Source organism: Procambarus clarkii, chromosome 12 (genome assembly GCF_040958095.1).
Source record: "Procambarus clarkii isolate CNS0578487 chromosome 12, FALCON_Pclarkii_2.0, whole genome shotgun sequence".
In the NCBI taxonomy this organism is placed as follows: domain Eukaryota; kingdom Metazoa; phylum Arthropoda; class Malacostraca; order Decapoda; family Cambaridae; genus Procambarus; species Procambarus clarkii.
The window spans coordinates 34091160-34109175 of record NC_091161.1 but is presented as its reverse complement, the minus strand read 5'-3'; the positions used below and the strand labels follow the sequence as shown (position 1 = coordinate 34109175).

At 37.6% G+C, this 18016-nt stretch overlaps 1 protein-coding gene across 1 annotated transcript in view; it reads left to right on the top strand.

Annotated features, from left to right (window-relative positions):
• Nucleotides 1–18016, top strand: part of LOC123749276 (baculoviral IAP repeat-containing protein 8-like) — a 640763-nt gene that overhangs the window by 607543 nt on the left and 15204 nt on the right. The gene's annotated exons all lie outside the window — the stretch shown is intronic.

Sequence of the window (18016 nt, the reverse complement as noted above, 5' to 3'; positions counted from 1 at the left end):
TTTGTATGATTTGGTTAACTTTGAAAGCTAGAGACACACTGGTTGTTTTCTGTAAAAAAGAGCGATGGATTACGGTAAAGGCCGAATTCACTGATTTTAGCAGCGAGTGATTCAAGTAGAGATTGCAGTCTAGTTTGGATACTTGAAACAAAACAAATGTCGTCGACATAATAGATGACAGCTTTATCAGCTAGTGTGCAAATACCAGTTTTTGTGCACAAGGACATTGAACAGTGTTGGGCAAAGCGCACTAATCTGGGTTGAACCAAAATCAATGGGAGGAGAATGTTTACTTTTGACTCCCTTGAAAGAACTGAGGCGGTTCTGATACTCGTGTACCCCTTGAGCTATGTCAAGTCTTCCATAAACTCCAAAAGAGACTAATTAATATAATAATTATCTCGCCTTTTTGCTGTATCAAAAGCAGTTTAAAGGTCGATAAATGCCATCTATGAGCATGAATCCAGTCTAACAAAATATTCAGAAAGCATGTTTGAATGCTTCATCCAGGAAGGAAACCATACTGAATAGGAGCTAATTTAAAACATTAACCTGCCGAGTATAATCCTCTATAGAACTTTACACATACAGGACGCCAGAGATGGGTCTCAAGGCACAAAGAAATCCCATTAATGTGGTGTATCAATGAGAAAATAAGGAGGCGCTTGAGTAGGACTTGAACCTCTGCTTTGGGTGCTCCCAAGCATCCGAGGCTGGAATTCTTTTGACAATGTTTTGGTGCAGTTGTCTAAAGTGTTTGCCTAGAGTTCTCAGAGCTTAGGTTCGACTCCTCCTCGCGGCTCCAACTGATTTTCTCGTATGGGTCAATGTTTGTGAATTTGGCTTGAGTATGGGTATTATTAGTCGGTATCTAGCAGTCGGGTAAAACACCATGCCTCAAAATTTGATTAAATATTCCTAGCAAGATGTAACAGATACCTCTTGTCCTGGTTTGCAAAGCAATTGCAAAGATTGAAAACGTGGTGTGCTTTGCATGGTGCTTTGCATGGTTTTCCTTGCACAGTTCCAAGCTTAGTAAAAGGGAATTTTTTGAATTGCAAAATAAAATAGTAATTAAGGGGTATAGGTCGTTAACGAAGTTAAAAGGGAAACTAAAAATGGTTCATTTAGTTTTTCAATGTTTCGTACATTAGGTAGTGGAAGTATGGTTTTCAGCTAATTTTCATTGTAACATTCTTGGGAATGATGGGAAAAGGGAAAAGTCGAGGAGAATTACTCATGTTTCAAATTGATTCGTACAGTACATAATTTTGTATACTGTAATTAAGGATTAGCAAGAAAGATACAGTAAGCATTAAGCTTAAGTTTCGGGAGGAGAAATGTTTAGGGAAGAGTTTCTAATTGTCAGTTTCAGTGAAGCAAATAGGAATTTACAAAGAATAAGAATGTAAAGGTTACATCAAGGAACGTTTCAAATTGATTGTGAACCCGTTAAGGTTTACAGATAGTAGATATGCATGTCGAGGTTAGTGCAAGCATGAACGAACGTTTAGGGGGTGTGATATACAATAACTGTTGGCAATGAATTCTTTCCCGTACAAGTGCAAAACCCAGTCGTGACTGTCTCCCCTTCCATTCATCAGCTGACAGTCATGACTTGGATATTTCCAACACCGAATACAACATTGTTGTATTCCCATTACTTATTACTAATCATACTAAATATTGTAGTAAGTAAAATTAACAACTCGTAGAATTCTCATGTACTAATAATTCATCTGTGCATTAGGCTAGAATTCTCACGTCACCTGACGCCAGTATTGCGTCAGATTTCCTTACAGTAAACACATTATATCCAATTTGTGTGAGAATTAAATACGATTCTCCATAATTAAAGCATTCTGTATGATAACTGATTGCAGACGAATTGTTCTCTAACTAAAAGCCGAATAGAGCGTTAGAATCATAGTGTCTACCTCGCGATAGAGTTAAAGTCATCAATGAATGCCATGGGGAGACATTAATTCCTCTCCCTTATATATTTACTATTCTTAAATTGGTAAATAATAATAATTTGTTCCTCTAAATAATAAACCCGTCCAGTCTTTAACGTTTCAAGCGCAAATGCGAGAAATATTAATGTTCGAGACAATAATTTGTTTTATGAACGTCGACTCGGCGTGGGTTGGAGGGACGCCATCCTCCTCAGTATGCGGACACGTGCAGAGCCGAAAGGAAGCAAACCTGCGCTTACCGTACTCATAAGAAGACGCCATTGCCCAGCAAATAGGGCAGGTGTTATCCATCCACAGATGAAAGCCGCCACTGTGAGGCGTGAACAACCTTGCAGATAATATCTTCAACTAGTGCTGGTGTTAAATAAGGAGCCCTTTGACTTGGTTCCTGACGACACGTGATCAGCCAGCTGAAGCGCATCACTATCCAGGATAGGTTCACCGGAGCCTGGGATGCGAAATACGGCAATCTTAATACTTATACAGTGCCCACAGCTAAGTATTCTTTTATTTGATGCATCAGGTAGAAGTGTGATAATAGCAGGGTGATTGTTCGTTAAGCAGCGCGATAACACCTAATAACAGGTGATTAAATTGGTCATCTGTAAATTCTTAATATTCTTGAATATAAATTGAGTAGTTAAATCAATTGCTACTGGAAATTATTTATCTTGCAGCACGAGAGATGAATTCCTCATGCTGCATTCATCCATGTTAGCCCGTTCAACTCGTTAGTGTACCGAGTCTGGAGAATAAGAGGACTTCTATGGCTTACTAAAGGAATCTTCAAGCAAAGATTTATTTCCCTTTTTTCCATTCCTTTGCAATTTAATTTGTGCAGAGTGCTTTGAGATTAATGTATGATTTACTGTAACTCATTATTATGCTCATATTTATATTCTTCTTTATGTGAATGATGTTAGTTTCAACATTACCTTATAGGATTAGATTATTATTAATTGAATTAGTGAACGAACCACACTAATTCCTGGACGTACTTACCTCCAGTAATAACCCCCCAATGTAGGTGTTTGAGGTTTGTTTCATTTAATAATACAGCCCATTAATTATTATGATCATGCTTTCTAGTTATATCCATAGTCACTGGTTTCCTCTAGAAATTATCCAATGATCAGAAATTCTCAGTTTCCCTCTTTCCTATAAAAGCGGGTGGTCCTTCGTAATTTTAATTTACTATATTAATTATTAATTAATTAGAATCAAGCCCAAATATCCCACAATGACCCCCCCCCCCCTGCCTCCTCCCACTCTATGCATTTAGAGTAAATAATGTCTATGCATCACTATCCTTACCTAACCTAAATAGTCCTATTGTATGTGCAAGAGCGAATTATGATACTAATTCCTTGTGTTTCTCGGTGCACCCTGTTAAAGTGCCATTCACCTACCTGTGATCCAACGTCCTGTTAATCCACCATTCATCTAACGGTCCATGCAGTTATCCACCACCTACCAGCTCCTCCCTCTAAGTGACCCATACTGCTAGCTTCACTATCTTTTTTTAATTATTATTAGCTAGTGTAGAGAATCGTACATTAACGATCCAACCTAACTTACCTGTGTGAGGTGTTCGGCATTCAGTATATTAAGCATCATGTAGTATGCAGCATATTCTAATAAGGTTAAAGAAAAAGGTTATTTAGAAAAGTTTTTTTTACCACTGATAACGCATATTAAGGATGTCGATTATACAGTGTTAAAACATATTATACTGATATAGAAAGGAACACTAGATTTTATGATTAACAAAATAATGTGTGTTTTAACTCGCACAAAGAAAAATCTGTCAAACAAGTTATAAACAATGATGCACACAGGCAACCTATGCGCTGGACATTCCCAGAAACATGCCCCCAGGCGTGTTTTAAAATGTCGCCCATCGCATAGGTTCGAATTCTCATCACGTCTCCCACAGATTTTCTCGTTGATACATCAGGTTAGTGTGATTGCTCTCTGTGTATGAGAGAGGTACATATCAATCCAACTGGATGGGTACTCAACCCTCTCGAGGGAGCTCTGCTCAAATCTCAACGATTTACAAGAGTTCAAGATACTGATATCAACTATGCACAACAAAGAACATTTAATAATCTCTACGAAAGTGTTAAAATGTGCGTTGTTAAATAATAGATATTTCTGCTATACATACCAACTCTCCGGAGGACAACTGGCCCAGTGTAGGACACGCCAGGGATGGGTCAGGTAATCTTCGTCTCCAAGACTCTGCCTTCACCTGTTCAGGCACTGACAGGCAAATTGATGTGGACAAGTCACAGGGGAAGACAATTCAACACACAAATAGTATGGTCTTGAAAATCAAATCCACATCCAGGTGTCCATATTCACACAAGATGGTGACTGTGACCACAGATGGGTGGCCACTGTGGTCAAGCACTTACAGCTGCCCGAGGTTCAGGAACCACCAGGAGGATGATGGTAACGTTTGTACCTGTAGTACTGAGGCTTGAAGCTGCTAGCGATTGCTGGTGGCGTACACAGTCGGGGACATGTGTAAGAATATGGTACCTGGCTCCCCTCGCTACTCTGGTAGACAATCCATGCATAGCATCTGTGGGACTTGATGTTCTCGTATTAAATGTTCTAATATTAAATGTTCTCAGACGAAACATTCTGGGCTGTTGTGGGAACCGACCTGTGAGATTTATATTTATTTAATTTATATGAATTTATATTTACGTTAATTTATATACTTCGATAGCAATTTGTATAATAATAAGTGGACTGTATTTCTGCGATAATCTCATCTCACAAATCGATCCTCTACACATTAGGGGGGGTTTATTAGTTTATATATATGCAGCCAATCAAACTACAAAATTGACTACATACATTGAAGAGGTTCCTTATCTTATAGTACAGCAGGTTAGTCCACCAGGTATAACTAGGGTGTAGACACCAAATTATCCTCTTTGAGGTAGCTTCCATATCACCCAGTAACTGGTGCACAAATCTTGCTTCCTCGTCTTGACCTGTCAAAAGTGCGCTAGCTGTGAAGCCAGAATCCTATATATGACAAGCTATATCAGAGAAAACACTATACAGTACATGGAACATGAAGACCTGGCTTAATTACCTTTAGTTTGAGGCTTCCATGTGATCTAACTGGGTCACCCTATATAATGACATTAATGGCCACTAATGATAAATAATGGGTTTCGGAAAGAACACTTAACTTGATTTGTTGACAGCGTGTTGACAGATGGTACACCTTTGGTATCCATAACACTACGTCCAAGTAAAATTAACAGGAGCCGAATTTGCTCCCGTGTGAGCCTCTGGTCTCGTATAACAATGGCTGCCCTCCTTCCCCACTCTGACGCCTGGCCTACTTTGTCCAGATTTCAGAAAGTGATAGAAGGGTCACATTTACTCTACTTTAATATTGATAATTAAGTTAATTTATATAAGATGTTTTTATGATGGTAAAGTCCAAAGACTAATGTATTTAAGAATAATTCCCAGCAGAATAGCTGGTGAATTATAATAGTATGTGGTGATGATATCCCGTTTTCTTTAGACGGTAATTCCACTACAAGTTACGTTTTCTATGGGTAACTTGTTTATACAACACAGCTATTATCTGTATGATTATTAAATGGTGTCGGATTTTCCGACAGCTGTGGCACACTCCATTGATACGAGGAGAGGGATTTCCAAAGCTGTTGTTACATGATGATTGCACGAGTGTGTGTCCACCAGAAGTGAGTTTTAGAATCTTTAATAATTTCGAGGGATCAAATAGTTAGTATATGTGAAGGCAAAGACGCTAATAAAAATATTACAATGGCTTGGTCTATCCATTAAGAATTGAACGAAGATAATAAAAATTACGAGTTGTGAAGCGTCAGGCGAGAGGTAGTCGTAACTAAAAACTATAGGCTGTGGTGAAAGCTCATAATGACCTACATTACTAGGATGAGTCGATCACCAGCCATGAGACTCGCTGCCGGCGCCACTGGTACAGCAGGCAGCACACGGGTTTGTTCTCTGGGAAACTTTATATTCTGAACCACCATCAGCTCAAATCTTGGCAGTTTTGTGAGGAACAACCTATCAATACCCAGACACAGCTGTTGATGTAACATGTTGACTGTCTTTCGTGTGAATATCCGACCGCCAGGCGGACATGCCCCACTACTGTTAGAAAGGAACGTTGCAAATTTCTTCAGCAGTTCTTGGATAAATACCACTTTAGACTATCTGTTGTCCGCCTAGCTAGATTTGCACATACCCTAGTATGCAGGCGACCCACATTGTTACCACAGTGGTCAGGTCACCCGGCTCCCAATGATCTATTATTTTCGTGTGAGGGCCGTATCACTGAGCAGGTCGATACCCTATGGGCAGAGCCACAATGATGCATCTTATATGGTGTACTGACCTTTACAGTTAAAGGTAGACCAAACTGCTCGACTAGGTGTTAGGTATCCCTGATTCCACCTGGGAAAATAATTTTACGACCTACGTTGATGAGAAATAAATTTATCCAGACCTCGGAGTGTCTCAGGCGTTAGGTTGGAATGTGAATCAGCTCTCACTACAGGGAGACGTCAAAAGGAAGTCAGGAGAAAAGGGAAATGGAAGTACTTTTCAGACAACGAGGGAGGACAGTACACCGAGGTACAGTAATTAGAGAACTGCTATCGAGGCTATACAAAGTACTTCTACCAGGAAGAATCCCGACATAATGTACCTAGAGAAGACAGCACCAGTCTCACACTAGACAGTGTCAGACTGCATATCTTACCAAATTGCAGACTTAGTATTGCAAAATTCTAATTACCATAATGAAGACAGACAACGTTCCTACAACATTTGACGGAGTAACGGAAATGGAAAAGAGGCAACCAGTGCTAAAACTTAACATTACTGTGAACGTGAAAGTATGACACAACCAGACAAAAGACTGCAAATTATCTAGAAACAGTAACATTTCTCCACGGAATACCTGAATACTTCGAAAAGCTGGATCCTTCCGAAAGACGCACAAAAGTTGTGGTGTTGGGATATCCAGTCGAATTTCCACAGGATTCAATACTAGAACACAAGCAATTCTTGAATGAACAAATCCACAAGGGCCGTGACGAGGATTCGAACCTGACTTAAAGAGCAACCCAGATGCTGCCTTAACCGACTGAGCTACGACATGGTAAAAGGAGTTGAAACCGAAGTTCTACTGAACTTACTGGATCCTGCAGCCTTTTGGATTTGTGGATTTGTTCATTTGATGCATCACGCAATTGTGATTTGTGTGTGTAATTCTTGAATGCAAAACGGTGCCACACAAAAATGGACAAAGCAGTGACACGTCAGGTTCTGGTGACTGTTACAGGACATGTGCTGGAAACATTCAATCTTGGAAACAAGGGAATATATTGACCGTCCATACGTGATGGAACCCCTGCGCTGCTTCAGGTGTCAGAAATATGACCACCACCAAACACGCTGCACCGGACAGGAAAGATGGGTGGGTGTGCCCCCGCGTGCGCGCGCAACCTGAGGCATCCAACCAAAAACTGTACAACTAAGCACAAGGCAAACCAGACCACAACAGCCAAATGTCCAAGTTGAGGAAATATCATTCTTGAGAAACAACCACACGGAAAGTAAAGATGCAGACAGCTAAGGTCAGGATAATCACAGATCAGCAGTACGTATACCAACATTAACGTTTGAAACACTCATGCCCAGCCACAACAGATGCCAACCCTCATAGAACACAGTCATCACTACTTAACAACTCCAAATCAGAAAATGCACAAACCCACTGCAGAATTACAACATGGAAATAAAATACAATCACTATCGGAATCAACAAAACAGATTTAGTTTTACACAAGGTCTAGCTGAAAAACATTAAAGACCATGGCAAAGACCATTAACAATTGCTTACAGTTGACCCAGAATGCCTCGCAACAAAACTCTTGCAATCGCTTGCGTAATAATAACGATCGTGCAGCAGACCACAGTTACACAAGAAACGGTAAAAGACAAGACGGAGCACAGGAGGACAAACACATGGGCATACAGCCTACCAATAACAGTCGGATAGTCACATCAGATTATCAAGATCCGCAAAAGCATCTACAGGAAACAGTGGCGAATCAAGAGCAACGATATCTTGTAATACAAGAGATAGACATGAACAATTGATTCATTCCGATTTGCAACTACACTACTAGCGAAGTGGAAAATATGGTTGTCGATTCCCAAGGGGAGTTTTCTAGGAAAGGCAACGCCAACAGAAACCGCTGTCTCTTCATTACGAATTCATTGAAACATAGAGGGTCTTGGAATTAAAACCCCACTCTTTAGGAAACTGCAATCGGTACAAAAGCAGATATAATAGTTTTGCAAGAAACTGTCTAACCAGCCACGAAATCCTTCAGATTAACTGGTTATCCCCAATAATTATACCTCATGAAAAGGAGAGAAGGGTTAATGATCCTTGTCAAGTAACACCATAAAAGCAAGGAAAAAGATGCAGTTCCGTGTGGGGATGAGTAGAGGTATTAGCAGTACCAGTGAATATGGCTAATATTGAGCTCCTCGTATATAACGTCTACAAGCCCTTATATGTAAACAGCAGAGGAAGTGCTTGTCATGGAGGTGCATGATATAATTATTACCTGGGATTTTAATGCACATATCAGGAGGTAGGTGTGACTCGGCTAGCCGATTAGACTAAAGTTCTGCGAGAAATACTTGATCACTTCTCAACCCTGGAGAACATTTACACATTCAAGGATGTTCTCTAACGTTGATCTCAACTGATCTCAAGCATCAGGCGAAGTGTGAAGTAAACTTGATCACCAGTGACCGCTATGCTACTATCACAACACTAAACAAAGAAACTCCTACACTACCGGTACAACCTACGTGGAATGTAAAAGGCCAACTGGAATATATACCAGGACGAGCTTGAAAAATGGCATGCTACATACTAGACACCCAAGGATTCGGACACGAGACCAATCTAGAGGAAGCCATTACAGCTGCTGAAACAGTTACTCCAGTCATCACAGGAAACACAAAACGAAATAACTATTGGTTCTACAGTAATGAGGGTAAAGAACAAAACCCCAGAGTCAACAGAAAACATCTCTAGAGAAACCGCACACTGTTAGGAAGAACTCTGGTAAGAGCAGTGATATCTGAAGCTGACTAGTTTCTAAAGAGTTAAAGGAGGCAAAATGGTTTGATTGGTGTCATTCTAAATGAGCATAGTAGTCTTGGAAAGATATGGGGACAGATTAAAACAACGTTAGGTCGACCACCTCGACAACATGCATGTATTTAACCACTGCAGGAGGCTGAGTGACTTGCTGTTCAGTTTGCGGGAAAAGCTTCGTACCTGCTTCCTGCAATGGTCAGAAAGCAGAAAGGAAAAACAGGAGAGGTTGACGTCCATTCGGAAGAGCATACCTACAGATGACGAATGTGACTCCTTACTAAACAAGAACTAATCTGACCCAAAAAAGGTGGCAATGATACTACACAAGGTACTGATAACATTACATATTCAGTGATCGTACACGCAGGTCCTGCTGGAGAACAAGGAATATTGTACGTTATCAATGCATCTTGGGAGCTCGGCAAGCTCCCGACCTCTTGCAAGAAAACAGACATCATTCCGATTACTAACACGAAAGACCCTGGCAATTAGACCAATTTCGTTAACATAATTTATTAATAAAATTGCAGAACTAATGGTCTTATAGGCTACTGTGAAAGACTGGAGACCTGTTTAAGAATTTATTTGGTTTTACTATAGTTGTAACTGGAAACTGCATAGCAACATTACTAGGAAGAGTCGACTCGGGTTTGGTTATAGTGATTTTCCCTGATCTAGAAAAAGCATTCAAACTTGAAAGCCAACAAGCATTTTTACACACGTTATTTATAAAATGGTGGCAAGGTAAAAATGCTAGCATGGATTCAAGATTCTTAGTCACAGGTATGCCAGAGTAAAGCTGAAAGGCCAAATGTCAGACTACACTTGTAGGAAAATGGAACTCTACAAGGAGTCATCAGTTCTATTCTTTTTAACATCCATATAGAAAACCTGGTTTTCATGACAATGGCAAGAGTTAAATTGCTAAACTATGCCGATGATATAGCAGTAGTCGTCACAGGTCTTTCACTTATGAATAAAGCACAAGTGCCGCTAGATAAAGTAACATCTGAATGCAGCATTTTGAAAAAAAATAAATCTGCACAAATCTTAGACAATGAGACTAGGTGACTGCACTCCAGACAGGCTAAAAGACTCGAAAACCCCTGGATTAAATCCATTACAAAGTTTTAAAGGAACTGGCAGAAGAACTGTGCCTATAGATGAAACGACTTCACACAAAATCTCGAGACCAAGAGATAGTCCCCCTAGATTGGACATATTCAAATGTCACCCCTATTTTCAAAAATGCAGAAAGAGCTCGGTATAAAACCTACCAACCAATCATCTTGATATCTCATATCTGCAAGCTCATGGAGAGAATCCTCAGGGAGGGAATCGTTCACCATCTTTCAGTGTACAATCTTGTACAATCGGCACAACATGGATTGTTACACACACATTCTGGCAAACAAACTTGCTCACATTTTTTGGAAACGGTAACCAGCTTCTCAAAGGTCTTCCAATAGATGTAGTATACATGGATTTTGCTAAAGGTTTAGATAAGGAACCACATGAGACTGGTAAGAAAATTACAGGTCCATAGAATAAATACAATATTAGAATGGATAAAACAATGGTTGAAGGAAGGAAAACAAAGGGCTTTTCAAATGTGCTAAATGGAACGAAACTGAATGGAGAAATGATTTGAAGTTGGATACCAAAAGGGTCCTTTTTGGGACCTACCCTATTTGTCATATATATCAATGACGGATGAGAATATTACAAACCACATCATGAAATTTGCAGACAATGCAAAGATTTATGGTAAAGTGGGAAATGATGATGTATTGAAGCCTTACAAAGAGAGTAACTCCACAAATGGCCAGAAGACTGGCAAATGCTCTTTAATATCGACAAATGTAAGACCATGCATCTGGGACAATAACCCATGCTACGATAATCAAATGAATAGCAATACATTACAGCAGTAGTAGGGTGTACGACTCACAGGTACCTTTTTTTTTTTTGGGGGAGAGGACCCCTGTGAGTTGTACGACTCACAGGTACCTTTTTTTTTGGGGAGAGGACCCCTGTGAGTTGTACGACTCACAGGTACCTTTTTTGTTTTCGGGGAAATTCGTGTCTGGGAGTGAGGGTTTTCAGGTAAATTTTGTCAGTCACAGATTTTAGAAGTAAGGGTTTCTTATGATGAAAATAATTTCCGAGACTTAGAAGTTTGTTAAGGTTCTTATGGGAGAAAATCAAATATCGTTGTAGCGCTTTAGGGTTTCCAGGAGAACTCTACGGACATATTTTACATGTTTTCAACTTACAAAATCGTCTATGTAAGCCTTAGTTATTCATGTAAATTTAGAAAGTTATCTGTATAAGTCAGGGTTTTCAGGGGCTCGTACCTCACACCCCCCTCCCTCCCCCCTTACCTCGCAATCTCTCGCGTCACCTTTATTTACCTTACGCCCGGCCAGCCAGTCGCCTCTTATCATATCTTATCTTCTCCATAATATCTGGACCGTCCCTACTCTCTCTCTCTCCTTCTTCTCCATAATATCTGGACCGTCCCTCCTCTCTCTCTCCTCCTATTTCCTTACAGCTATTTTCAGAGTTTCAAATAATCATAGAAGTTTATTTATATGTTTATGACCGAATTTGTAAAAGGACCATTTTCAGAGAATATTGTCTTAGATGTTTTGTTAAGGAAAACAGACCACTTATCCATAACATTTAGTTTTATATCCATTTACGGCTATTTCGCCTGTAAAGACCAAAATTGAACAGAGCCCAGTTTTAAGCTCATATTTAATCAGAGTCCAGTTTATACCGAAAATTCGCCAGAGTCTACTTTGAGAGCAAAATTAGTCAGAGACAGTTTTAAGCTCATATTTCATCAGAGTCCAATTATCAACAGAAATTCGCCAGAGTCTACTTTGAGAGCAAATTTCATCAGTGTCCTGTAATCTGTGAAAATTTGACAGAGTCCATTTTATACCCAATTTTCGTCAGAGTCCAGTTTATGCTCAAATTCGCCAGAGTCTACTTTAATAGCAAAATTCATCAGAGTCCAGTTTTCTAGCAAAATTCGCCAGAGTCTACTTTGTGCCAAAATATTCAGAGTCCAGTTCATTATCGAAATTAATCAGAGTCTAATTAAAGACCCAAATTTGGCAGAGACCACATTTTCGCTACTAGCAGTCCAATCCCCCTGAAATTTTAAACAGTCATATTTCAGACGTAGTAAATAAGATCAAGTCAGTTACAGAGCTCCAGCTCTTGTCCCCCTGTATTTGCATATTTTCTCTATATTCAGCTGCGTTCTCCACATTTTGTCCATGTTTTCTGTGTTCATTCCATGTTCTACAAATGTTCACAGCATGCTCAGTTCAATTCTTTTCACCTGTTTTTTCTCATTTTTTCTGTAATCTTTCTCTTAGTCTCATTATGTTCTCTACAAATTCTAGTCATATTTTCTATGTACATCATATGTTCTCTGTATAACTTTTATACTCAATATTCATGTTCTCAATGTTCTAGCCTGTTCTTCACACGTTCAGTGTTCATTCTTTGTATTCCCTATGTTCCTTATCATGTCTTCATATTCTCTATAAGTTCATATTCCCTGCATGTTCACTCTATTCATCAACTTTTTCTTACATGTTTTCTGTGTTCACCGTATGTTCACTGTGTTCATTCCCTTACTTAACCTCAATTTTTTTTATGTTCTTTGTTTCTTCCATTCGCTAACTAGTTCTTTGTCAAATATTAGCATCAGCAATACAGTTCCCTCAACAATTTTAGTCACCAAGTTTTATTTTCAAAACTATATCAAAGTAATTCTCGTTGTCAACTTAATAGTTCTACCAGCCATGTTCTTAAACAAATCTACACTTTATTCAGTTCCAAATTTACAAAAGACAAACCTTTCTTGTAACTTCTTACCTAAAAATCTTTCGCCAATCAACTGAAACAGTCACTTTCCTCATTTCTCAACTAACTTATTATCCAATCAACCAAAAATTGCCAAAGGAATCTTTCCAACACTGTTCATAACTAAACTTATTCCCTAGTCATCAGAAAATAACCGTGTTCTTCATGTTTCATTGTCATTTCATAACTAAAAAATCTTTCGCCAATCAACTAAAAAACATAGTCACTTTCGTCATTTCTCAACTAAACTTATTATCCAGTCAACTAAAAATAGTCAGAAATAGCCTCGTCCAACACTGTTCTTAACTAAAACAACCTTTCTCTTAGCTAAATATTGTCAAAGGAAACTTCTTTCAGCACTTTCTTAACAGCCGCTATGTTTCATCAAGAAAAAATTGTCAAAGGAAACTTTCCAAAACTGTTCATAACTAGCTTTTTATCCATCGTCAATCAACTAAAAATAATAACTTTCATCATTTCTTAACTAAACATATTCCCCATTCATCAGAAAATAACCGTGTTCTTCATGTTTCATTGTCATTTCATAACTAAAATTATCCATCAATCAACAGAAAAAGCCATGTTCATCATGTTTTGTCTTTTTGCTTAACTAAAATTATGTTTTGTCAAGTAAGAAAAAATAACCAAAGATATCTTTCATCGCTGTTCTTAACTGACATTATACTTTGGGGAGCACAAAAATAGTCTCCCTCGTCATGTTTTATCTTTTCCTTAACTAAAGTATTCATCAGTCAACTAAAAAATAGTTACTTCATCATGTTTCCTTGTCATTTCTTAACTGAAATATCACTTCTCTCATTTAAAATAGTCATGTGTAGCCTCTTTCCACCACTGTTCTTAACTAAAGTAGCCTTTCACTTCGCTAAAATAGTCATATTCATCATTGTTCCTAACTAAAATATATGTCGTTAAGTAAGAAATATAGTCAAAGACACTCTTCGAGACATCAAGGACTTACTCAAAGACATCAAAGTTGCACTCAAAGACATCCTTTGAGACATCAAAGACATCCTTTGAGACATCAAAGACATCCTTTAAGACTTCAATGGGACTCTTCGAGATATCAAAAGACACTCTCAAACACTCAAAAATTTACTTGCATCCTCAAAGTTATTCTCAGAGGCATAAAAGTAATTCTCAGAGCTATCAAACTTATTCTCAAAGTCATCAAAGTTATTCACAGAGTCATCAAAGTTAATCTAAGACATCATTTTTCATCAAAGATATTCTCTCTAAACCATCAATGTTCTTCTCTAAGACATAAAAGTTATTCTCTATGTCATCAAAAAGTTATTCTCTGAGCTAACAAAATACTACTCATGTTCTCAAAGACGTTCTCCAATTCATCAGAGTTGTTTCAAAGACATCAAAGTTAATCTCAGAGTTATCCAAAGATATTCTCATGTCCACAAAAGTTAATCCAAGAGACGTCAAAGTTAATCTCAGACATCTTCGTTCATAAAAGTTATTCTCAGAGACATCTAAAGTTATTCTTTAAGACAACAAAGTCTTTCTCAGAGTCATCAAAGTTATTCTCAGTCACCTTTGTTATTCAAAGAAGCCTTCCGAGACATCCTCGTTCAACAAAAACTGTCCTCAGAGCCATCAAAAAGTTAAATACAGTCGTCAAAGTTATTCTCTAAGTATCTTTTCGTTCATCAGAGAAGCTTTCTAATACATCTTTGTTCATCCAAGTTGTTCTCTAAGACATCAATCTTGTTCTCTAAGACATCAAAGATGTTCTCTAAATCATAAAGTTAATCTCTAAGTTACCTTCGTTCGTCAGAGAAACTTTCCAAAACATCTTTGTTCATCAAACTTGTTTTCAAAGTCATCAAAAGTTAATCTAAGACATCTTTTTTCATCAAAGTTATTTTCAGAGACATCTAAAGTTATTATGTAAGACATAAAAGTTATTCTCAGAGTCATCAAATGTTATTCTCGAAGTCAAAGATATTTTCAGAGACATCTAAAGTTAATTTCTATGTTATTAAAGTTATTCTCAGAGACATCTAAAGTTAATCTTGGTCATCAAAGTTGTTCTCTAAACATCAATGTTGTTCTCCAAGACATCAAAGATGTTCTCAAAATCATAAAAGTTATTCCCAGAGCTATCAAAGTTATTCTCAAAGTCATCAAAGTTATTCAAAGAGCTAACAAAAGTTATTCTCTAAGTATCCTTTCGTTCATCAGAGAAGCTTTCTAAGACATCTTCGTTCATCAATGTTGATCTCTAAGTCACCTTGGTTCATCAAAGAAACTCTCCTTCTTCCATCAAGTTATACTTTAAGACAACATTGTTGTTCTCTAAGACATCTTCAGGCATAAAATTTCTCTCCAAATGTAACTAGTTCAGCTTTTCATATCAAACTTACACTTCTGTTAAATATATTTTCTTAGACATTTTACCTTTTAAACTGTTCTCTGAACTACACTGTTCAAACCTACGTAACCTATCCTCTCCACCCAATGTTACTTAGTTAACGTAACGTTCCTAAACCTAACTTTACCTATCCTAACATAACTTACCTTACCTTACCTATCTTACCTAACTTTACCTATCTTACCTAACTTAACCTGCATAACCTAACTTTACCTATCTTACCTAACTTAACCTGCATAACCTAACTTTACCTATGTTACCTTACCTTACCTACCTTTCCTAACTTAACCTGCTTAACCTATCTTACCTATCTTACCTAACCTTACCTACCTTTCCTAACTTAACTTTCATAACCTAACTTTACCTATGTTACCTTACCTTACCTACCTTTCCTAACTTAACCTGCTTAACCTATCTTACCTAACTTTACCTATCTTACCTAACTTAACTTTCATAACCTAACTTTACCTATCCTAACATAACTTACCTTACCTTCCCTATCTTACCTAACTTTACCTATCCTATCCTAACCTAACTTGTCTTACCTAACTTAATCTTACATTCCCAAACTGATGTATCCTAACTTATCTAGTCCAACCAGACATGCTCTAACTTACATAAGTATTCCTTCTTGTCTTTGTGTTTCGTCAATCATTGTCTCATATTCATTTACTCATTTCATTAGTTAATTTCTCAAATGGTCACTTATGCATTTCAAGTGCTATTTGTTAGAGATTGGATATTTAAGCATTTCAAAGAATTTTTGTTATATATGGGCATTTACTCATTTCAAGGGATAATTTCTCAAATGGACGTTTTTGCATTTCAAGTGTTATTTGTTTAAGATTGGGTGTTTAACCATTTCAAAGGTTTTTGTTATATATGGGAACTTACTCGTTTCAAGGGCCAATTTCTCAAATGGTCATTTTTGCAGATCAAGGGTTATTTGTTAAGGTTCATCAAGTTGCTCATAAGTTGTATTTATTATGTTTGTTATCATATGTTCTTATTCCCCAACCCCTTAACCTAACCTCTTGTAATCTTAGTGTATTTGGTAGGTTCTATCATATGTTCTTATTCCCCAACCCTTTAACCTAACCTTTCAGATGTAGTTTGTGGTGTTTTTGACGTATTTGTTGAATATATTATCCTTTTCCTAACCTTTCAGATGTAGTTTTGTTTCTCCTTTTTGTATATTTTTACCCAAACCCACCATCCCACTTAACTTTCTTTCCTTCTTTTACTTTGATTCTCCTACTCCTTCTAACCCTCCTTTTCTATCTCTCTCCCTTATTCGCTCTCTTCCTCCCCCTCTCTCTCCCTTATTCTCTCTTCCTCCCCCTCTCTCCCTCATTTGCTCAAATGCTCTCTTGTTTCTCAAATTCAAGTCTTATTGCTCCCATTCTCACACCCTCACTCTCATTCACTTAGTTTTTCTTTTTCTCAAATTCAAGTCTTAATGCTCCCATTCTCACACCCTCACTCTCATTCACTTAGTTTTTTTTTTTCTCAAATTCAAGTCTTAATGCTCCCATTCTCACACCCTCACTCTCATTCACTTAGTTTTCTTTTTTCTCAAATTCAAGTCTTAGTTCCCCCATGCCCACACTCTCTCTCTCATTCTCTCTTCTTTGGTCCCATTTTCTTCCGCTCCCTCTCTCTTACTCCTTGCTCTTCTTTCATGCTCTCACTCCCTTGAGCTCTTGTTTCTCAATTTCAAGTCATAGTAGATCTGATTCTTTACTATTGTAATTTTATTATTACTAAGATAAAGAATGAACTTATATGTGAAATCAAAGTAAAAGAAGGAAAGAAAGTTAAGTGGGATGGTGGGTTTGGGTAAAAATATACAAAAAGGAGAAACAAAACTACATCTGAAAGGTTAGGAAAAGGATAATATATTCAACAAATACGTCAAGAACACCACAAACTACATCTGAAAGGTTAGGTTAAAGGGTTGGGGAATAAGAACATATGATAGAACCTACCAAATACACTAAGATTACAAGAGGTTAGGTTAAGGGGTTGGGGAATAAGAACATATGATAACAAACATAATAAATACAACTTATGAGCAACTTGATGAACTTTAACAAATAACCCTTGATCTGCAAAAATGACCATTTGAGAAATTGGCCCTTGAAACGAGTAAGTTCCCATATATAACAAAAACCTTTGAAATGGTTAAACACCCAATCTTAAACAAATAACACTTGAAATGCAAAAACGTCCATTTGAGAAATTATCCCTTGAAATGAGTAAATGCCCATATATAACAAAAATTCTTTGAAATGCTTAAATATCCAATCTCTAACAAATAGCACTTGAAATGCATAAGTGACCATTTGAGAAATTAACTAATGAAATGAGTAAATGAATATGAGACAATGATTGACGAAACACAAAGACAAGAAGGAATACTTATGTAAGTTAGAGCATGTCTGGTTGGACTAGATAAGTTAGGATACATCAGTTTGGGAATGTAAGATTAAGTTAGGTAAGACAAGTTAGGTTAGGATAGGATAGGTAAAGTTA